The sequence below is a fragment of the Eublepharis macularius genome, chromosome 9, assembly GCF_028583425.1.
Source record: "Eublepharis macularius isolate TG4126 chromosome 9, MPM_Emac_v1.0, whole genome shotgun sequence".
NCBI lineage: Eukaryota > Metazoa > Chordata > Lepidosauria > Squamata > Eublepharidae > Eublepharis > Eublepharis macularius.
This window is the reverse complement of record NC_072798.1, coordinates 98,457,264-98,481,728: the sequence shown is the minus strand read 5'-3', so window position 1 is coordinate 98,481,728 and position 24,465 is coordinate 98,457,264. Positions and strand designations below refer to the sequence as shown.

General features: G+C 43.9%; 1 protein-coding gene across 3 annotated transcripts in view; it reads right to left on the bottom strand.

Annotated features, from left to right (window-relative positions):
* Positions 1-24,011, bottom strand: part of PHTF2 (putative homeodomain transcription factor 2) — a 138,114-nt gene extending 114,103 nt beyond the window's left edge. For all 3 annotated transcript variants that reach the window (XM_054988452.1, XM_054988453.1, XM_054988454.1), the window contains exon 1: positions 23,878-24,011. The gene's annotated coding sequence lies outside the window, so the exon portion shown is untranslated. The remainder of the gene's footprint in view (positions 1-23,877) is intronic.
* Between the last annotated feature and the right edge of the window lie 454 nt (positions 24,012-24,465).

The following is a 24,465-nucleotide window of genomic DNA, read 5'->3' as shown; positions in this document are numbered from 1 at the left end:
AAATGCGCAAATGCGCAGATATGCGAATATGCAGCGTCGACTTTTGTGCGCTTTTGTGCATATGTGCACATTTGCGCAGTTCGATGTGCGCAAACGTGTGACTGCGCAAATGGCGCCCGGTTTAAAAAAAAAAATTAAGGGAATATTGTTGCCGGCCGGCCGGCAAAGGAAGGAGGGAAAGGGGAGGGCCTCTCCGCAGCGACGAAGTGTCCAGAAGTGTGCAAACCCGCAATACCGCGTTCACACCGTCCGCTTATAGAACGCAACTGAGCGCCATGGACCGCAGGTAAGCCGGGACGGGAAATTGTGGGTTTTTACGAGTGAGGTCGCTGAAAAAGCAAAAGCACTCGCTCTATTTGTGCCCATCTGGAATCGGCCCAGGCCTTTCTCACTCAACCGCTCCAAGCAAGGAGAGAAAAAGGAAGCAGTACTGCCAAGGACACCACTGCCAAGGAAAGACATGATTGCCCCATGGCTGCCCCCAGGCCATGTGCTCCATGGTCCTTCCAGCCAGCTGAAAAAGAGTAGAGTGCTGTGATGCATCTCAGCAGGAGCAGCAACATGACCTGAAGTAAAATTTTGCCTTGACACAGGTGACCATGTGAGCATCTTGTTACAATCCTAATCCAATACAGTACTTCAACTGTCGATAATTAATAAACCTGAACCTGGCAGAGGTATTAACTGGATACCCCAGAGTTTGTTCCTAATGAGTGCAACTCAAATAATTCTTCAGTGCAAGAAAAAGAACTGCATATGGAGGCTAAAGCCTCCTTTGAAGTTTCCTTGGCAGTCATTCTCTCTCCTAAAAAACAAAGCCATTTTAAAGTGATTGTCCTCAAAGAAACTCTGAGTAGTATTACTCATGCCCATTTTTACACACAGCAAACTCAGAAGCGCAAGCATCATTTATGAGACACCTACACTGGAATCTGAATCTATGTCCATAAAATCCACCACTATTAAAATCTTTAAAATTATTTAATTTGGCCATATATTCAAATTCACTCATGGTATTTACTACAATTTGTTACCAAAATAAGCAACATGAGTGAATGCAGCATTTCAAACATATTTTGGACTCTGTTCCCACATTCCTGAAGATCTCTTGAATTGTCACTTGTAATTTCAGCCATGTACACTTTGGTTTCTGCCGTTGTTTTGACATCAGGAAATGGAAAAAAGAGTCCAAGCAGTGAAAACAGAAAAAATATGCACAGCAGGATCCTGCCCAGAAACACACACAAATACTATGTAGACATTGTGCAAACATGATACTTTGCATCCTGACTTATTCCTTAATTTTACCATCAGTGTTTAGCACAGCCAGATAATACAATGAGGACGGTGTTCAGCTGTGCATTAGCAAAACTCAGTCCAAACTAATCTACAGAAGCACAAATCCAAAGAGAAGCCAGTCATATTTTCAGTTTGTACCCTGGCATCAGAGAGACTCTCTCTCTCTCTCTCTCTCTCTCTCACACACACACACACACACACCTTTCTTTCCCTGCCCTGGTAAAAAAAGATGCAACTCACCATGCTAATACATTCATCCATACCACAGATCTTCCTGAACTGCCATCTTCCTGCACTGGTGGAAGAGGATGCATAGAGAACTCAGGGAAATACCAGTTAAAATTATGACTATTACATTTGTTCAGACTTACTTTCTTACAAGGGAGAAAGATTTGGTGCCATGACTGAAAAGGCCTTTTCTCAGGTTGCCATGAGTCTAGCCTCAGATGGTGAGGGTGTGGGAAGCAGGGCCTCTGATGATGATCAGGGATTGTGCAACTAATAAAATCAATATGAGTTTTCCTACTGTTTCCAAATTCAGTGGGATTGCTTTCTAAAACTTAGACTGGAATATGCTCAAAGGAATTGGGGAGAGGGAGAGCAAAGACCACTTCCCTTCATCTGAGAACTCTCTCTGTAAAAAAGGAATTCACTTCCTTTGTTGGGGCTAACAGTGGCTAGGCAGGGATAGGTAGGTAGGTAGGTAGGTGGGCAGACCTCACCTCAGACACAAGCCTTTCACACTCCTTGCCACTCAGGCAAGGTAAAGGCCAGGAGTCCACTACCTGCCACCCGCCACCTATCTAGCCTCTCCTAGAGAGCCCTGACTCAAACCCTCACAGAGTCCCAATTTTCCTCTTCCAGAGGCTCCACCAGACAGGCAGCCCCTTCCCTGTATGTACCTCCCCTCATTCAGCTACAGCCCAGGGCTATTGGGGAAAAGGGAACTTAGAGGTTACTCTCCCTATATATACGCTGCCACCATTTGAATTTGGCCCATTTAACGTGACTAGAGAGTTTCTGTGAGTGTGCCTTAATTCCCCTCAGGTAACCACTTCAGGCCAGCCAGGGTTACACAAAACAAAAGCAAACTTTATTTACAAGAAAGAACATAGACGTGAATGGATTTTAAACTAATAACAAATGGGGGTTAATCAGGAAAGGTTTCAAAAATAAAAGAACAGATTAACAGGCAGCCAACTCTCTGCTGCCTCTCTAAACAGCATCTTGAACCTTTTCCCCTCACAGTCTTTCCAAAGCCTCCTTTTCCCTCCAACAGACTCTAACTCTGATTGGCCCAGCATTCCACCCACTCCCATTGGCTGTCCCTCAGGAGCAGCGAAGCTGGAGCCAATCCTGTCCATCACAGTGGCTGGGAAGGCAACTTTTAACAGTGGAACAGTACTGCTGCATTACAAAACGGCAGGGCGGTAGGCGTAAGCCTGCACCCTGCCACCAGGTGCTCCGTTCGCCCACTGCTGGTGCTGCTGACCCAAAGCCAGGGAGACAGAGAGACTCCCCCATCTCCCTGGCACCAGGTGAAGAGGAGGCAGCAGCGAGGCAGGATAGTTTAAACTGGCTCCATACTGGGCGAAGACGGCGGAGGAGAGGTAGCCTCAAGCCTGTACCCTGTGCCAAACGCTCCGTTCACCCACTGCTGGTGCCGCTGACCCGATACCAGGGAGACAGAAAGACTCCCCCATCTCCCTGGCACCGGGTGAAGAGGAGGCAGCAGCAGGGTGGGCTAGTTTAAACTGGCCACCCTAGCTCACTGACTCGATGCCACGGAGACAAGGAATTCCCCCTCCCCCCTCCATCAGGTTAAGAGGAAGCTGCACGAATGGGGATGCTTCGACGTGCTCAGAATCTTTTCAGAGCATTTCAAAGCGGGCCAAAAAGCAATTTCTGAAGTGGCTTGCTACTTCAGAAATTGCTTATTTCTGACTCTTTTTCCTGCTTCATAATTTATGAAGCGGGAAAACTGAATCTTTTTTTGCTCCACACCCCTAATCCTGATAGTAGATTTGCTTACTGTACAACTCTGAACTCAAGAGCAACATTTCACAGGTTTCTAAGAACTTAGAAACAGAGAAAGTATTGTTTCTTTTATGCATCTGAAAATATTTAAAATGGCTGTATAAAATCAATGTGTGTGTGTGTTATGTGCCGTCAAGTCATTTCCAACTTATGGCGACCCTATGAATGAAAGACCTCCAAAATGTTCTCTCTCTAACAGACCTACTCAGATCCTGCAAACTGGAGGATGTGGCTTCTTTTATTGAGTCAAGCCACCTTGTTTTAGGTCTTCCTCTTTTCCTGCTGCCTTCCACTTTTCCTAGCATTATTGACTTTTCCAGAAAATCAATAACCTGCAATAAAACGTAAACACTTTTTTATTCTTGTAAGCTTGCATGTTTTAAAAAAATCAATTAAAACAAAATTTTAATACACTATACAACAGGGTTGCCAGCTTGGGAAAATCCTGGAGATTTGAGGGGTTTACAAAGTATGTTATTATTATCTTCATAACAAATCTTGTGAAGTGGGTGGGGCTAAGAGAGCTTCAGAGAGCTGTGACTGACCCAAGGTCACCCAGCTGGCTTCAAGTGGAGGGGAATCAAACCTGGTTCTTCAGATCAGAGTCCCGCACTCTTAACCACTACACCAAACTGGCTAATGACGTAAACCCACCCTCCCAAGCATCCATTTTCTCCAGAGTAACTGATCTCTGTAGCCTGGGTAACAGTTGTAATTCCAAGAAATCTCCAGCCACCACTTGGAGGTTGGCAACCCTATTTGAGCAAAGCTTTGATGCTGGAAATCCATGATCCCCTATCAAAAACATATTCCATTATCTAATCAGATAGCTTTTCTATTTATAGCAAAAACTGCGCAGAAACTATCTGCCTTTTGAGGTCAAGCTTTGTAAGTATGACACAACAGATCATGTACTATATTTGCTATTATAGTTTTGCTACTCAGAACCAGTGTCTGACATGTCATCACAGGAGCTGGGATCTAGATCCCACCTTCAGCAGAAACTATCCTAGACAATTCAATGAGCTCAGCTCTATTGTTTTTGTCCTGAACTCTGCAGTTTGCTGTGTTTTCAAGTTATGAAAAAAGATGGCTACCTGCATTTCAGAATCAAGTATGCAGATGTAGTTGTTCTGCTCTGGATTAACCCTAGGGAAAAAGTACCAGACTCTTGCTTGGCCTGCTCAGAGAATACTTGAACCAGAATCACATGTGGAGATAACCTGCAAGTCTTACTTTAGTTAGCCCCATACTAATGTATCCAAAATTAATGCGTGCCTAAAGGCCTTTCATCTCTTTGAACAGGTGAATGACCATAAGTAGCACAGAACTATAAACAAGTATGCAAACTCTTACCAGCACAGAACTGTGCCTATCAACAAAAATACTTTATACTACTGATTCTAATGACTTGTTTTTATAGGCCTGTCATTTTACTGATTTGTTTTATTGGCCTTAAGTGTGAGCCACCTCAAGCACATTCTGGAGAGGCAGCATACACATTTCCTCAATGAGTAAAACAAATAATAAATATTGGCTACAATGTATTTAAGATGAAGGCAACTAAAACTTTAATGTATTGTTCTACCATCAAGAAACATCTAGAAATACATAAAACTTGCATTCAACTGAATGGAGAGATCTGAATAATCCACAGGATAAATATGTATTTCTCTAGCTACTTCTCTATACCAATTATTCTAGGTAAAACTGTAAGAAGGGAAGGACTCCTACATTGTCCTTTGTGCCTGGTCTCAGGTTACAGAGGGGGCTTACTATAGAAACAGAGAGGTGGAGAAGAGGACACGCTATACTGCTCTATCTGATGCTATCCCTTTGATCTGTAGATTGCTACTCCCAGGGAAAGTCCTTCTTTCTGCTGTCATCTTTTCCCCTTCTTGCACACACACTCTTCCTATCTTGTCACCAGGGAGGAAGCTGGGCTTGCTCCCTGTATCCACCAGCATCCTAGCTTAGATAGTTTAAACTAGATTCTATCTCTCCTCTTTCCTGTCCTGAATGGAGTTCCTAAACAAAAGGACTCTTATTTTCTTTACTAAAGCAAGTACTCTGTGTGACTTTATTGCCTCATCAGCACCAACTCACATGCTAAGCTGTGCTCACTATGCTTCTCTGTCTTTTTTAACCAACTCTGCTTACAATCACTAACACAAAAAGTAATGCAAAACTACATGTCCGCCTTTAAAGTACAACACTGCAGAATCTGGATCTAGAACACCTGGACAATGACATCCTACCCTACAAGAAAATGCCCTGTGTGCTGCTGCTGCCAAAAGGCTGTGAGCCTGCTCAAAAGACTGCACTAGCAAGCCTAGGCAGTAAATAAGTATACTCCACCAGTGTTTTAATTAGTCAGCTGCTTGGCCCTGAGGCCTTCTGTGACATCAGAGGAGCTGAGGGAACGGAAGCGAGAAAGGGGCTATGAAATCTGAGGCACACCTTCAGATGCTGCAAAGGGCCAGGCAGCTTACTCACTCACAGCAGTACAAGAGGTTCACCAGATCTAAGAGCAGCTCAGCCTCAGACAGAAGCATCAAAACAGGTGAAAAGAAAAAGGTGATGGAGGGAGTCAAATGCAATTGGATGACACTTGTGGCCTGCTCTGCTGAGCAAACAAAAATCAGACATCTAAAGCAATATGCTCTAACCAGGAAAAAAAATAATCCGCAACAAAAGAGACAAATCAGGCTAAATAGGAATGCAGAGAAGCCAAATATCATCTTAGATATTCTCAATTCTCACACTATTTGTATTTTCTTCTTTTTGTGTTGGCTTTTATTAGTTGCCATCTATGTAAACACTCTTAAGGCAGGCAGTTTCCTTAGGCTATATTTTTAGTTTCATTTTATTTTCTTATCGGAATTTAAACTTTTTAAAGCCATCTCAGGGATTTTTTTTTAACTAATAAGAGTGAGGAAAAAATATTCTACTTAGAAAATATCTAGGAATGGAATTTAATTGCACTATTAAGAACAAGTGAATTAACAGAACCATTCCAATTAGTATAAGCAACATCCCTCAGTCTTCTTAATCTGCTCTCAGAATGGAAACCCAATTTTGCACTTGGTAGAACTCTAATATAATTTTTTTAAACTCAAACTGTGACAAAATACATAATATTGATACAATGGATAAGCCATTATTAAGTTAAAGAATGTCTTTCTCGTGCATTCAAGACATAGCCAAGGAAAATCCAGAAAGAGACGTTCCTCTCCAGTATAACTGCATTCTTTCTATCTGCTATGCGATAGAAAGCACTGCAACATGTTTATGAAACACAAGAAAGTGGTATAGCAAAGCTGCTCTATTTTTGTGATTACCTTCGGGAAGTAGAAAACCCAATCAACCCTTCACAAGGGTGTTTTTCATTCTGGAAAAAAATTCACATTACGAAGTTTGCTGTACCTTCCTATATTTTGCTTTACATACCACAGCTCCCTCAGAAAAAGAGCTTCCAAACAGGTTATGTGTTTACAGTGCTAAAAATATGGTTAGGAGAAGCATTGCTAACATTTTGATACACATCTCTACTAACTCCATTATAATGCTGTTTGACATTTAAACAGCAATCCAGATAAGTTAAAACATATATAAGGAAATGTGTAATTAAAACATCATCTGGCAATAGCTTGTAACAGCTCCTTTGAAGCTCCACAAAATCAGGCCTGAAAAAAAGCCTTCATAATTCAAAGTCTTCCGTACTCTGTAGCCGCAACAGTTTTTATAATCAGAATTATACAGAATTGAAAACTTCATCAGGAGAGCTTTAAACTGATGCCGCAAGAGGAAAGGGATGATCGACATGGTGATTTCAATGACAAAGTGAAAACAGTGGGGACCCACCTGGGTAGGAAAGGTCAAACAAAGCTACAAGGCTACAAGGCTACAAGTATGGGCAATAAGAAAGAAGAGCTTGAGCTTCTATTGCAAACTGAGGGCTACGATATAGTAGGAATTACTGAGACTTGGTGGGATGATTCCCATGACTGGAATGTGCTAGTGGATGGGTATGAGTTGTTCAAGAAAAACCGGAAGGGTAGAAGAGGAGGTGGAGTGGCACTGTATGTGAGGAGAGGGCTTGATTGTCAAGAAGTTATGGAGAATGGGGCGGACAGCCCGGTGGAAAGCATATGGGTAGAAATAAGGAGAGGAAGGACAAAAGGTATTATTGTTGAAGTCTGCTACAGACCACCTGACCAGCGAGAAGAAACGGATGCTGCCCTCTTTGAACAGATTGGTAGAGTATCCAGACATCAGAACCTTGTAATTATGGGTGACTTCAACTTCCCCAATGTGTGCTGGGAGACAGGATCAGCAAAGCATCATGAATCACGCAATTTCCTGACCTGCCTGGCCGATAACTTCCTTTTTCAAAAGGTGGAGGAAGCTACAAGGGGCTCGGCCATACTAGACTTGATATTAACCAACAGGGAAGAATTGGTAGATGAGATGAAGGTGGTGGGGACCTTAGGGGGAAGTGACCATGTCCTCCTTGAATTCCAGTTTCTGTGGGGAGCCAAGGAAGTTCATAGCCAGACTCGTATGTTAGATTTTCGTAGGGCCAACTTCAATGAACTCAGAGGCTTGATGAGAGTCATTCCGTGGGAGAGTGTGCTGGAAGGGAAATGAGTGAGTGAAGGGTGGGCCCTTCTCAAACACGAGATTTTGCAAGCTCAAGCTCTCACTATCCCAGCAAGATGGAAACATGGTAAGGGCTCCAAGAAACCGATGTGGATGTACAGAGAGCTCCAGAATAAGCTAAGGGAGAAAAAGGAAATGTTCAGGAAATGGAGAGAAGGACAGACCTCTAAAGAGGAGTATATGAGGGTTACTAGGTACTGCAGATCAGCCATCAGAGAGGCCAAAGCTCAGTACGAGCTGGGTCTGGCCAGGAGGGCTCGCTACAATAAGAAAAACTTCTACAGATATATGAGAAGCAAACGCAAGGTAAAAGAGGCAATTGGGCCGCTGTTGGGAGTAGATGGAGAAACTCTGATGCAGGACAGAGAAAAAGCAGACAGGCTTAATGACTTTTTTGCCTCTGTTTTCTCCCTGAAGAACTCAGGCACATCTAGAGATAGTAGAAAATGTGGCAGGACACCTAAGTCGCTAATTGACATTGACAGAGAGGTTGTGGAGAAGCATCTGGCTGCACTGGATGAATACAAATCCCCTGGGCCAGATGGGGTGCACCCAAGAGTGCTGAAAGAACTTTCTAGAGAACTTGCAGAACCCCTGCCCATCATCTTCAAGGCCTCCAAGAAGACTGGAGATGTGCCACAAGATTGGAGAAGAGCGAATGTTATCCCAATCTTTAAGAAAGGGAAGAAGGATGACCTGAGAAACTACAGGCCAGTCAGTCTGACTTCTGTTGCTGGGAAGATATTAGAACAGATTTTAAAAGATCAATCTGTAAGCATCTGATGGACTGCTCAGTGATCCGGGGAAGTCAGCATGGTTTTGTTCCTAACAGATCTTGCCAGACCAACCTGGTTTCCTTCTTTGATTGAGTGACCAGCTTACTGGATCGGGGAAACTGTTGACGTGATTTATCTGGATTTCAGTAAAGCTTTTGATAAGGTCCCCCATGACATTCTAATGGGTAAACTGGAAGACTGCAGACTGGACTATAGGACAGTTCGGTGGATAGGGAACTGGTTAGAGCACCGCACTAAAAGAGTGGTGGTCAACGGCATTTCATCAGATTGGAGGGAGGTGTCCAGTGGGGTGCCGCAGGGCTCTGTTTTGGGCCCGGTACTTTTCAATATTTTTATCAATGATCTGGATGAAGGAGTGGAAGGGCTGCTCATTAAATTTGCTGATGATACCAAATTGAGAGGAGTAGCAAACACCCAAGAAGATAGAATTAAAATTCAACAAGACCTGAATACTCTGGAGAAGTGGGCAGCTGTGAATAGGATGCAATTCAACAAAGACAAGTGCACAGTATTACATCTGGGCCACAAAAATGGGAAGCACAAATACTGGATGGGGGATACACTTCTGGGCAGTAGTATATGTGAAAGGGATCTTGGGGTAAGAGTGGACTGTAAACTAAATATGAGCAGTCAGTGTGATGCGGTGGCAAAAAAGGCTAATTCAATCTTGGGTTTTATCAAAGGGGCCATAGTGTCAAAGTCGCAGGAGGTCATAGCCCCTCTCTATACTGCCTTGGTCAGGCCACATCTGGAGTATTGTGTGCAGTTCTGGAGGCCTCACTTCAAAAAGGATGTGGACAAAATCAAGAGGGTGCAGAGGAGAGCGACGAGAATGATCAGGGGTCTGGAGACTGAGCCCTATGAGGTAAGGCTGAGGGCCTTGGGAATGTTTAGTTTGGAGAAGAGGAGGTTGAGGGGGGACATGATTGGTCTCTTTAAATATCTGAAAGGCTGTCATTTCGAGGAGGGCAAGGAGCTGTTCCAGTTGGCAGCAGAGGGTAGGACCCGAAGCAATGGGCTTAAATTACATGCACAAAGGTACCGGCTGGACATTAGGAAAAACTTTTTCACGGTCAGAGTAGTTCAAAAGTGGAATCAGCTGCCTAGGGAGGTAGTGAGCTCCCCCTCATTGGCAGTTTTCAAGAAGAGGCTGGATGAATCTTTGTCAGAGATGCTTTAGGCTGATCCTGCACTGGGCAGGGGGTTGGACTAGATGGTCTGTATGGCCCCTTCCAACTCTATGATTCTATGATTCTATGAAAAATGGCAGGAGGGTAAAAGGACTTAAGGAGAACATATACTTCATCTGGTCTTCAGTCTGCCTCTTTCTGGTTGTTCCCATTAAAGGTGGCCCACTAGTCATTGATAAGAGCATGCACCTTTTCTGCGGCTGCTCCTATTTTATGGAATGGGCTCCCCAAGGAAGTGAGGGAAATGCCACCCTTGGATACTTTTAGAGGGTGCTGTAAGGCTGGTTTTATTTACCAGAAAGTAGGCTGCAGCATTTTATTGCACAGGGGGCAATCTAGTGTTTTATTGTTGTTTGATGTTTTAATTATGTATTATAAGCTGCCTTGATCCATGGGGAAAGGTGGGATTGATTTATTTACTTTATTTATACCCAATGGGGCCTCAAAGTGGCTCACATTATTCTGCTCTCTTCCATTTTATCTTCACAACAACCTGTGAGGTAGGTTAGGCTGAGAGAATGTGAAATAAAATCCTCTGCTATCAGTACATTTGGTCTTCCTGATTTCATTTATTACTGCAGAATATGGTCAGATTAAAAATATTTGTGAATCAACTTTTTATACAAAGTCAAGTGTACTGCACCATATAATAACAGCTTTCTACCACTTGTAGCATTTGTAACAAGCTTTTTTCTCCCTTAAAGGTCTCGTTGACTTAAAGTACTCCAGATGTCAGATTTAACTCATGTTCATTCCATTCTGGAACAATGCACAAATTATGGGATGTCTGAGTACAGAATTCTGTTGAACACATCTTAATCTACATAGCAATGAACAGGTTCTTGTCTTACTGCACTACGCAAAGTCTTTCTAGGAGGTATCCTCAGTTTGAGTTGTAAAAGGTCTTCAAAAAGAATGCATCATTCAAGTCATTTCATCTGAAAAGAAGAAGCCACTTACCTGTAACTGAAACTCTTTGAATGGTCATCAGTGCAGTCACACTGATGTGATTCAAACATACACGGAATCTATTTGGAGAAACTTCTAGAGGTAAGCCAAGTCTCTTCGTGCTTGAACATCTAAAATACAATGATGTGTAAAGGTTGAGGGCAGCAACCAGGTTGCTGCTTTGTAGATGTCTGAATGGGTATGCCTTGAATAAGGGCATAGTTTAAGTTGAACAGCCAGTGGGATGGCCTGGCAGTGGATGATTTGTCAGCAGGTTGCAGAGAGAAGAACTGGATGATATTCAGTTGTTCAGGTGCTGAGCAGAGATTCTGAGACATCTGTGCTTGCCACTATGACCAATGAACAAGCAAGAATCGTAAGAACATAAGAGCAGCCCTAATGGATCAGGCCAATGGTCCATCTAGTTCAGCATTCTGTTTCAGTGACCAAACCAGTTACACTGGAGGGTCAAACAAGGCACAGAGGCCCAAGATGCCTGGAGAAGGTAATGGAATGGATGATGGCCAGCAAACTGAAGATCAATCCAGACAAGATTAAGGCTCTGTCGGTTAATTACAAAGCTGCCCAAGGATTGAGTAATCAGACTGTCCTGCATTTGTCCTGAAGAAGTTTCATAGCCTGAGGATGATGCTGGATTCTGGCCTATGATTGAAGGCCCCGGTCTCTTCTGTGGCACACAATTCCACCCCCGCCCCTCAGTTTTTGTTGATATCGCCACTCCTTGAAAAACTTGATCTGACCATGATGATTCAAGCTCTGATCACATCCAGATTAGATTACAGTAATGTGCTCTGTGTGGGCCTACCTTTGTGGGGGGGGGGGAATCCTTTTAAGTTTAGCAAGCACAATATATGGCTACAAGGCTAGCTGTCTTTAAAGATATCAAAAACAGGGTTGCACTTACCTGTAACTGTTCTTCATCAAAGTCTTCTCTGCAAGCACACATTGGGACTGGGCAGGTGTAGGCTGGCCGCAGAAAGAACTTTCTTGCTCCTAAGGATACCCCTTCCCCCAGCAGAGAACAGTATGGTTTCCCGCTGTAACGGTCACGTGGCAAGACGGACAGGTGCCCCTTTCCCTCAGTTCTCCTGAGCCACTGTAAGCATAATCCACCATTCAAAAGAGAGCTCACTGCAGGGCAGGAGACAGTGAATGTTTGCCTGCAGAGAAGACCTCGATGAAAAATAGTTACAGGTAAGTGCAACCCTGTTTTCACTGTAGGTCTCCAGTGTACTCCCACATTGGGAGAATAGCAACCTACTCATCCAGGAGACAGCTGAAGACAGAATGGAGCACAGCCTATCCCACTGACATCTCTTGTCTTGCATTCTCGTCCACAGAGTAATGAACTAATGTGTCCGCAGAAGACCAAGTGGCAGCTGCACAGATGTCAAAGAGGGAGACACCTCTGGAGAAGATAGCCAAGGATGCTTGGGCTCTCATGGAGAGGGGTTTCAGGATGAATGGACTACAACAAGTTGATAACAGAGTTTAATCACAGCAACAATCCAACAAGATAGAGTCTGCGAGAAAACCCTAAGGCCCTTCTGAGCCCCCCCTCCCAGAACATACAAAGTTTCACAAAAGCCTCTGGTTCTGTTTAGGTAAAATAGTTATGCTACGTGAACATCTAATGTATGAAGAGTGTGTTCAGCCTCTGAAGTAGGGCTGAGAGAAAATGCAGGTAAGGACTGAAATAAGTGAAAATGCGATACCACCTTAGGTAAGAAAGTGGCACTACGTCTCAGTACAACCATCTGTGGGAAAAATCATTTGAAGAGGAGACCAGTCCCATGGGCAGCCAGCTCTCCTACACATCTAACAGAGGTGACTGTCTCCAGAAAACAAATCTTGAAAAGTAGCAGTCACAGTGAGCATGTATTATGGAGCTCAACATCAAGTTGCATTAAGTGAGTTAGCACTATGGACAAGTCCCACTGAGGCACAATGATTAGGTGAGGTGGATTCAAATTAAGGAATCCCCTCAGAAAGCTCTTAGAGACTGGGTGAGAGAATACAGACTTCCTGTCAATCAGGGCACGAAAGGCCAATATGGCTGTAAAGTGGGTCTTAACTGAGAAGGAAGACAGATCAGTAATTTTGATAGCCAATGAATAATCAAATATGGTAGGTAACGATCATGAGAAGGGGGATAGGTTCTGTTCCCATTTGTGGGCATAGGTGGTTGGAATGGATGGTTTACAAGTATTTAAAATAATGCGGATAGTCTCTGAAAATTCTGAGGAGAACTAATGTACCATACTGCCAGCCTGAGTCTACTGACATCGTGATGTTAAATGGGACCAATGTGCAAAAAGTCTGGTGGACACGGAAAGTGTCTGAATTGGTTCATCGTGACAATAAATGCCAAGAGGGGGCATGGCCAGAAAGGAGTCACCATACTGCAGTTGATATTGTGTGCCCTTTTATCTTGCTTAGAACCTGTGATATGAGAAGGGTTAGTGGGGAGGCATAGAAACAAGTCTCTGTCAAGGAGACTTGGAATGTGTTCTCCAAGGATAGGGGATCACTGCCTGCTAGGGAACAGAATGCTACAGTCTTGGTGATTTCAAATGTGACAAAAAGATCCACTGATGGAGGTTTCAGAATATTGGGTGAATATACTTGTCTGAAATGGCCCATGATGAGAATGAAGACTTCTGCTGAGGATGTCTGCCTTGACATTGTTGCTTCTGACTATGTGAAGGACCTGTTGGAGATGGCTCACTGCAACCTCTGCACATTGCTAAAGAGAAATTGTTGCACCCTGCTTGTTCAGGTAGAACACAGCGGTTGAGCTGATTGTGCATACCTGAACAGTTTTGCCTCGCAAGAAATCTGAAAAAGAAGCAAAGGTGTAACTGATAGCTCTAAACTCCAGTAATATTCAGCAAGGCTTCTAAAGTGGTCTAAGAACCCTGCATTGTGAAATCATTACAATAACTCTCTGAGCTTGAGATAAGAAATCAGTTGTAATGGCAATTTTGGGTTCACCACCAACCAATCATCAAGATAGGGATAGGCAGTGCAGCCCTGAACTCTAAGATGGGCACTGACCACTGCCATATATTTGGTGAATACTCAAGGTGCTGAGAGGCCAAATGGTAGAACTGTATATTGATAACAAGTGAAGCCACACTTAAAAGAAGCTATTTCTGGTAAGCTATGTAAATGGATACGTGTTTTAAATAAAACACAACAAGCCAAACATTTAATTCTAACAGTTAAATTATGTTGCTCAAAAACAACTTGAATTTTCACATGCAGAAACTGTCTCAGTAGTCACCTTTACCAGTAAGTCACTTGGTGTGTTCTGGAGCTCAGGAGGGCTGTGAACAGCTGTATAAGGGGATGTACTAGCTGATGAAGTTCAGTGAAACAGAGGCAGTAGCCCTGCTCAATGACTGAAAGGATTCAAGAATCCTTGGTAATGGTCTTCCAATTGGCCAAAAAAGGGTAACAACCTATCCCAGAAAACAGGCTCTGAGGTCACCTGTGTAATGGCTAGTAAGAAAATGGATTTTGAACCAGATGGAGAGGCTTGCAGGGAATGTTCCTGTGCTTGCTTGGGCCTCTGCTTGGAGGAACTCTTGCAAGGAGGAGGCTGAGAGGTAGAGTAATGCCTCTGTTGCATGAACCATTGTTGGAAAGACCTGGAGGAATAGTACTGGGGATACAACTGTTGGGAATAAGCCAGGGATGAGCATTGTTTGTACTGCTGCTGCTGTTGTTGATGGGAAGGAGTGACCAGGCCCACATATTTAGCTGTCTGGTGGTTCTTCTTGATTTGAATGAGCAAATCGTCAGTCTTGGAGACAAACGGGTGCCCTCGAACAGGAAATCCTTGATTTCATTTTTTGTCCTGGAGCAAAGCCATCAACATGAACCAGGAATGATGACACAACGTAATACCAAAAGCCACTGCATGAGCAGAGGTGCCCACTATATGTTTGGCAACTGCCATCATCTGTTTTGACAACTTCACCGCCTCAGTCTGAAGAACCTTTACTGATGATTTATGAACTTCAGGTAAGAACTCCCAGAGAAACAGATTATAAGAACCCATAACTGCCTGGTAGTTGGCAATACGGAACATAGTGACAGATGAATAAACGTTTGACCCTACATCATCTAGTTTCCTCCCCTCCTGGTCCAGAGGCATAGATTGGGAGCCTGGTTTATGGTGGGTCTGGGTCTCCTCATTCTCCTCAGTGATCATCGATGATGGTGGATGGGTGGTTGAAAAGTGAAGGGGTATCCTTCCTGCTTGATCTTATGAGGTTCTCAACCTTTTGAGGAATGGTTGGAATTGAGGAGGGTTTTTCTCAAATGCCTGTGGCAATATCCACAAAATCTTCCAGGACCAAGAAGGCAATGGTGGCTGGTACATCAAGAGTAGAGCACCTATGAGGTCTCACTTTGGGGTTTCAGATTGGCAGATGATATGTCAAGCTCCAAAGCTTTGGCAATTCACATAATTTGCTCCACAGCCATCCTGTAGTCCTCCACTGGGGAAGAAGACGCAGCAGAAGAACCTTCCATGGTCTTGTCAGGTGAGGGTTCAGAGGATATCCAGAGGTAAGATCTAATTTAGATGCCACTTCCTCCTCTTTGGAATCAGAGACAAGAGGTCATTGTTGCGAGGCAGGCAGTATCGGAACCAACAGCAATGTTGAAACCGAGAAGGTCAGAACCAAGGTGCATAATGCAGGGGCTGATGCTGTTTGTACAGCAAAGAAAGCTGGAAGAATAGTCAAGAGAGAAGACCACGGAACTGATGCCAAAACCAGCTGAGGAACGGAAGGTGGAACTGGTAGAGGAGTTGAAGACAAAGTTGGTGGAGGAGCTGCCTGAGAAGGTGAAGCCGAATGTAAAGGTAATGTTGTCCAGGGTGGTAAAGGCTGCATGGTAGCTGTCGTAACCGTGTGCATCGGAACCAAGTATCCTGAAGCCACAGAGGGGGGAGGATATTGCTAACTAGAGCCTTCATCCAAGGACTGGAACTCCTGGGCATGTGAATGAGATGAACTGCGCAGAGGGATGAGGACCCCTCGCAGCAGTTGGACAAAGCCCTTACCCATAGGGCTGCCTTCAACTCAGTGACTGATCACTATGGGCTTTAAGGTTGAAGACTTGGAACAGTCACCAGGGGTCTCCAGCAGTGCTGCTATTTTAATCTCAAGATGATTGACTACCATAGTTATGGTCTCCCACCTCCAGGTTAGAGGCGACTGTGCCACAGTACTATACTACAGTTGTGCTGCCTTCCTTCCATGGCCACTTGTTGCAGGTCTCTCCTGCATTAAGGCCTACGTATAATAAGATGCATCTTCTCTGGAGGTCTCTTGGGAGGCCTCTAGGGAGGAACAGTGTTCAAGATTGCCAAAACTGAATGGTTGGATTATGTGCAGCACAAATGATTTTTTTTCCCTTTAATCCAGGTAGAGAGAGATGACAAGAGAAAGAAGAGAGGAAAGAAGAAGGAAAGAAGGGTTGAAAATTGAAGAACTAGAAGAAAGTGAAGAAATTTTAATGGAGGATTGCTGAGGCACACAACTCCCTGAAAATATAATAATAACTGCACCACTCTTCTAGACAGATTAGTGCCTCACCCAGAGCAGTAAACAAGTTACTGTTATTATTATTCCCACAATACAGCTGGGGAGCTGGGGCTGAGAGGACTGGCATACCCAAGTCCACCTACTAAGCTCATGGCAGTAGTGGGATTCGAACCAGTAGAGTGCTGATTTGCAGACAAACCACTTAACCGCTGTATCTGCACTCCTTGCCAAGGGAGTAAATAGAATGGGGGGGCGGGGGGGGGGATGGCGCTTTTCACCACTGTAGACAAGATGCTGCAAGTTAGTCCCAGCCTCAAGCTGCCTGTCTGTCAAGGACATTACCTTCCTCCAAATCAGAACAGCAAAGCTACTGAAGCTCAATAGTATTTATAAAATATTAAATAATGGTGAATCATATACACTTGATCATTTATGCTCAAAGATACCTACTGTAGAAATATATCATGGTTTTCTATACCCCTTCATCATGTCTTCTAATATGTGAAAACATATAAGAAACTGCGGCCCTTCAAGGTTAAATTCTTACTTATTAATAAAACAGTTGGGTTCCTGTCTGTGACAAAGCTCTACTGCAATAAATAAAATCATTCATCCACAAGGCTAGTGAAAAGCAGGACTTCCCATTACTTTCCAGTGTCCTCTGCCAGCAGGTCTATGAATGGCAATGCTTTGCTTGCAGAAGCTACAGCTTCACAACTTCTGCTTGAAACACACAAGTTCACTTTCTTTCTTACCTCTAATTCATTATTATGATGCACATTCTTCCTTTATAGCTGGTAGGCTGTTTTCCACATTGCTTATAAACTCTTGCAAGATGAACAGAATATTTTCTTTAGACTAATATAAAACAATTTCCTGCAGAGCTACTGAACAGATAAATACTGATGAATTAAGAACACAGATAAAAGAAATAGATTAAACCATTAACAACAGTTTTCAATAAACAATGCAATGTAACAAAATAGCGCAAACACAATTTTAAAGAGCAAACAGACAGATGTACGACTGATAGCTTTAAAAAGTATTCCAATGGTTTTAAAAGCTCTTATAGGTATAGTAGTGATTTTACATAAACATGCAGGAAGAATTCATTAGCCCCAGCTAACATTTATTTAGCTTTGTGTGCCAGGCTCTGTATAGTGTTGAATTTCAGTGCCAAACAAATCCAAACTATCTCACTGTCTACCACTTTCAATATGAAGGTGAAAGGTGTAAGCATATGAAATCTGCAAATGATCCTGAATAGAGGCAAGTCAAATGGCAGTAAAGACACATGGCCATCTTTTTATGGTGAAAGACCCATCAAATTCAGAATATTTAAACATATCTTAATGGATTTTCAAATAATTTTATTCTTATTATTTATTTTACTTCATTTCTATTCCACCTTTCTCTCCAATGAGGACTCGAAGTGGCTTATATCACACTCCTCTCCTCCACTTTCTCCTCACAACAATCTCTGTGAGGTAGTTTAGGCTGTGAGTTAATGACTTTCCATGGCAGAGCAGGGAATCGAACCTGGGTTGCCCAGATCCTAGTACTTCACTCCAGCCATTACACCACAGTGGCTCACAAACAAATTTATTTAGTGCCTTTTATTTCATTTTTCCTACAAGGAGCTCAAGGTGGCATATGTTGTTCTCACCTCCTCCAAGTTATCCCCACGACTAGTCTGTAAAATAGGTTAGGCTGAGAGAGAATGGCTGGTCCTTGGTCTCCCAATAATTTTAATGGCAAGCAGAAATTTGAACCCAGACCTCCATGGTCCTACTCTAACTCTTCTAACTGCTATAACACTTTGACTCTGGAAAATTTTCTCTGGACAACTAGACAAATACAATCTCTGGCACAAAATAATTATTTTTCCAAGCACCCCATACATTACACTGTCCCTTCAAGATGAACTGGTCTGTGACACACATTCTAGCTGTATCTGAAGAAGTGAGCTGTGTCTCATGAAAGCGCATACCCTATAGTAAATTGTGTTAGTCTTATAGGTGCTACTGGTTTCTTGCTCTTTTCTACTGGTCTGTGACAGAATGGTTTTTTTTTCATATGAGTTCATCTGCAAGGCTTGTAAATGTATAGTTAGCTAACTGAGAATTGACCCATACACAGTTCAAAAACTGTTCTGCAAATTTTGCTTTGCTGTTTTCATTTTAAGAGTTCATAGAACAAACAGGTCCGTTTTCAGAGAGCTGCTTGTCTACGTGCAAGACATGTACGCTTATAGCCCCACAGCTTCAGCCTTCAGGTTATGAAACCTGGTCAGACTGGATTATGATTGTCTCCTAAAAGCTTGGCTTCGGACATCTCATCTGAAAATTTTTCCATCCCAAGTCTTCATAGGATTAATGTTGGCCAAGATATTGTCCTTGCAAGAGAGCTACAATCTACTTCATTTGATTAAGACAAGTCAAAGATTAAAAGATTCAGTCCCCTCACTGTGTGTTTGCTATATGGGAGCTGCTGAAAAGCTAAATGAAGAAATGCGACAATTCCCAGACCACACTGGAAAAGCTTACACTGTAGCATAAGGCCATGGGGAGGAACAACAGCATCATGTCCTCCACACGACATGGGGCTTTCCCACTACCTAAGTAAGGTAGAAAGGAGCTGAGCTAAACTGGCTCCCATAATGCAAGTACACTGAAAAGGCTCTTGAACAGGGGGCCCCACCAAGGGAGAAGTGCCATTTCCTTCTTTGATAGCCCCTATCTCCCTACCACACCCGGTTGTTCAGACTCTGGCTGCCTACCTTCCCTCCATTCCTTTTTTCTTTCTCTCCCCTCTCAGTGTTCTTCCCCTCTAGTCACCCAACCTCTGTCTTTTTCTCTCCCTGTCCCTTCTCTCAGTCACCCACCCAGTCTTCTTTCCCCTTGGCCACTCACCCCACCCACTAACCCCCCTCTGCAGACCCCATGGTTTCTTCTCCCCCTCCATTCTGTCCCCATCATCTTATATTGTAGAATGACATCTGGGGCTGTTACACAACTCAAAATTGCACCCCAAGTTCTTTGTGGGAGAGTTAACATCTGCATATGCACAGGGTGCATATGCATATGTTTCAAGATTTTGTATTTTCTGGAAACATGGACATTATGGCTGGGTGCCCCCTCCAAAATAATTCTTTGATCCACATCAGGAAGGATTGTACTTGGCTATTAGATGTCTGATGATGCTTGCATTTTTTTGATGTTTTAAATACAAAGCTGCTAATTTTTATTATAAACTGGATGTCCTCCAGGAACTTAGTGAGCGTGCAGAGTAAAAATATTTTAATAAACACCTTCCATAGGGTGGTGTGTTATATTTTTAAAAAATGCTTAAAATGATATCCAGAATTTCTTCCTATCTATCAGTGACTTTTAAAGTACTCTTGGAGTAGTTATATGCATATATGACACTAAGCTATGCATACAGAAAGAGATTTATTTTACAAAACAAATTCCAAAGAGATGGCTGTATCAGTTTGACACAGCAAAACAAACCTTAAAGACTCATGCCACAATAAATGTTAGTCTACTTAGCAATTCAAAAGTTACAGGCAAAAACAAGTGAAGCTGCAGCTGTGTGCATATCACTTCTTTGAATATGTATAAAGTAATAGAAGGTTTGAGATCAAATGAACTGTACAACTAGTTCCACATAAGCAGCGAGTGCTTGTTTTTTTTTCCAACAGTACCCACCCACGCTACATGGCAAACTGCTTTTGAAGCTATAGGGTGCTTCCAAAACAGTTTGGAATGTGTCATGTTATTCCACTACTCCATGTTAGAAGAGTCCATTGGTCTTGCCCAAAATAGTTCTTTGGATACAAGCCAAGGAATATAATGGATTAATTTCTGCACTGGGACCTTCCTAAAGTAGCTCTAACCCACAAACTAGAGTTGATGAAGGCCACAATTACTAAGCACAATTACTAGGAAACAAGTCCTATTGAACTTTATGGGAATTTCAAACAAACGTTAATATAATTGGGCTGCAAATATGTAGAAGGATGCAACTTAAGGATGCAACTTAAGGGACCAATGTGGTTTAAGCATACCAGCTGCTACGGAAAAATTTCTAATATTATGGATTTGCCCAGCATTAATTCCAATTGCTCTTAATGTCAGGCCTGACTCGGGGATTCTCTCAGAATCACTTCATCAAACACAGTTGTATGAATTAAAGGTCTTTATTAGACATTGCTCCCTAGAAGTGCACTTGTACATAGTAATTGCATGGAATGCCAAAGCAAAGTCTTCCCCGAGAGGTTATACCTCCAGTCCCCTCCCCCCAGTTCAAACAATAGTCAGTTGAAGTCAGCGAAAGTCCTGAAAGAGGTGCACAGCTGAGTTTCCCAAGGTTGGTTCCCAGACATTCAGTTCCAGCTGCACTGATAACACCGCTCAACCAAGTAAAGCATAGCCAAGATACAGTGAAGGAAGAAACTACTACCCATTCCCCCCCCCCCCCAGTAGATATACATTTAGGCCGGCCTGTCTGACACTTAACCCCAAACTAATGAATCAGTTATGCTTTTGAGGCTGGATACACAAAAAACACTATTAGTTGCAAGAACTCACAGAATTTTAAAAGCTTTTTTCCCAGAGTTATTATATTCCTAGTTTAGTTATTTTAACATATAAACAATCAAAGCTACAAACAGACAGAATTCTATCATTAAACCCCCAAATTACCATACATTATTCATAGTTTTCAGCAGTAATAAATCTGTTATGTTTTGTATGATTTCATAAGGACCATATAGAAATTCCACCTCAAACCCCAATCAGAATTAAGAATTTATGCTCCTATAAAATAAAAATAGCTAACAATAAAGATACCCAAATATCTAAACGATTTTTTTCTTTATTTTACCCACATTATTTGAGCTTCAGAATATTTTATGATTGTGTATTATTTGGAGAGGAAGGAAGACATTAAGAACCAGATCTATCAATAATGATCAGTGAAACAGAAACAATAAAGCTACTTATAAAACTGAACATGCCTACAAGGGCCCACACATACAACTCTGTGAAAAATATGATATAGTAAAAAATAGTACTATTTCAAAACTACACACAATGAATGCATAATTTTATCTAACATAGCATTTTAAACTCAGATATTTGTACTCAAATGCATTTTACAAGGAAAATGGGGATCCAAATGAGGATCCTAGTCAATTAATTTCGCATTACTCTAAAGTAATTTTTGAAGGTGCTGCTTATCATATATATGTCATGTCCTGGATATCCCAGGCAATCCTCATGTAGTCAGATCTTGGAAGCTAAGCAGGGTTGGCCTTGGTTAGTAATTGGATGGGCGACCTCCAAAGAAGACCAAGGTTGCAGTAGAAGGCAATGATAAACCACCTCTGTTAAATCCATTAGGGGTTGTCATGTCAGTTTGACTTGATGGCATTTTCCACCACTACCATCACATATACAGTCCCATCAGATACAAATAAAACTGACATGCACTGTAAGGTTGCAGAGTACCACAGTGAGGTGCCTAAAGTCATTCAGCTAGTCACTAGCTAGGTAGAGAATAAGCCTCTACTTTTACTTGACAATAAATAAAAAAATTCAACACACCGGCCATAAAACTACATTCATGATGACTGTTAAGTGATTCTCAAGAAACTAGTGGAGAGAATCACAGTGTCTGTATACATCTAACTATTTCTGCCCTTTCCCCCAAATATCTTGCTCCTTCACAGAGAGGAGATCCGAAAGGATATATTAGATGGGATTTTAGCATATTGGTTAATCATATATTTGTAATGAAATCATTCCGATTCTAAGAGGTAACATGGAATAAAGGAATGACAGATGCTGACATCCTTGGATTGGAAAAGACACAGGATGTGATAGTGCAAAAAGTGAAACACTGAAAGGTTTGGCAATATAGTGCTTTGAATGCAGGAAGAAATATGAATTATGCTGAGCACATGTTCCAGCCATTAAAATTCTTCCCTTTAAGAAAGATGACAAAGTCATACTCATCTCTAATGGACTTACGAATCAACCTCAGGGCCTAAAATTTGGCACATGAGCATTTAGTTATACTTGCACTAAAATGCATCACTCCATCTTAATGTTAAGAATCCTAAAGACGACAGATAAAGTTTATCAGACTATCCTGTGGAAAAGGATTGTAAGGTACCTATCCCAACGAGAGAAAAATAGAGAGATCACTGAATTCAAGTTTTAAAAAAAATCTTTTTTTTTAAACTTCATTCCCCTCTGTACCTCTGGGAAATTGTGAGCAACTGAAAACTCACCAGACTGTCCTGTGGCAAGGGGCTGTAAGGTACCCATCCAAATGAGAGAAGAAGAGAGATCACTGAATTCAAGTTCACAAAAAACAAGTTTTCTTTTTAAAAAATCTTCATTTCCCTCTGTTCCTCCGAGAAATTGTGACCGTCTGAAAACTCACGAACTTGCCACTAGCTACCTCGTTTCAAAGGTCAGAGCCCGCATGCCTTAGCTAGTAGCTGAATTGCTTAGAAAAAGCAAAGATTTAGGCCCCTTTAAATCCCTCTTAAATGCTATCCGTGGCTAACCAATAACCCACTCTACAAGGACCTCGTTTTTTAGAAGTCCCGCATGCCAACAGAAACCAAGTTTGGGAAAGGAATACAAAAAGGGGGAGGGGGAGAAAAGACGACCCTGGAGGGGGCAGCTGAAAAGGAAGACGCCAAAAAAGCCACCCCGGCTCTAAGAAGCTGGCTGCCCTCCCTCCCTGCCCGCCCGCCCGCCTGCGCAGCCTGACAGCTCTTCACATCCTCCCCCTCCGCTTTCCAATGACAGCCGCTCCTCCTCTCCTGGCCCAACGCGGAGTCCCCCGGCGACAGAAAGGGGTCGTCGCTCCCGCCCGCCCGCCCGCCCTCCGCCGCCGCCTCGCCTGCCCGCGCCTCGCAGCCCCCTCGTCCTCCCACACACGTGCCGCCCTGCCAGCCCCTTCCCGCCACGACCCCCGCCCCGTTTTCTCTCTCAGCAGAGCCGCCGCCTCGCCTCGCCTCGCCTCGCCACAAGTGGCGGAGCAGCTGCCTGCCTGCCTGCCTGCGACCCACCGCCAGCCCCCTCGTCCTTCCCTCGCGGCGCTTCCCCTTTTCGCCGCCGAAGCCTCGGTCCAGCCCCTCACGAACGACCCTCCTCCGCTCGGGAAGGGCTGCCCGAGCCCGAGCCCCGCCGCCTGAGCCGCGGCTCCTAGTCCCCCCTCCGCCCCCCTTTTCTTCCCCCTCAGGAGACCCTCCGCGCTCTCGCCGCGCCCCTCAGCAGCTCCTTCAGCGGCCGATCCTCGAGCGACCGTTGGGAAGGGGCGCGGGGAAGAGTCCGCTCTTACCGGGGATCCGAAGCCGCCCTCTCCCCCGTGCGCGCGGTGCGGTGCGGTGCGGAGCCGAGCCGAGCCGGGCGAAGACGGCGACTGCGCTGGACCGAGGGCGCTAGACGGCGTGAGAGGCAACAGCTCGAGCGCGGGGGCGCGCCTCAGAGACAGCAACAGCGCGCGGCCGGGGAAGGGCGGGGCGCCGATCATGACCCGCCCCTTTTTACCCTGAGAGGCGGCGGGGAGCGGGGCGGGGGATGCGGCTCGTGGAGACCACAACAAAAAATTCATTTCGAAGTAACGGCTTGGGGAGAGGGGCGGGAAGATGTTTATGGCCTTTAACGCCGACGGATGTTCTGATTGGACGGCAGCGCTCCGGTGAGGTGCGAATGAAGAGGAGAGGAGGACGCGGGATGAAAGGAGATTGGCAGGCGCCTGCCCCAATAGGGGCGGAGATGGGCGTCTCTCCTCGTCAATAAGAGAAGAGGTGGGGCGGGCTTAAGAAAGAATGCGGTCTGCCCGAGGACCGCGCATTACGAAGGCGGGCTCTCGGTTACAACGCCAGGAGGCGGGAGGATGCGCGGCAAAGCCCAATGGAGGGGAGCA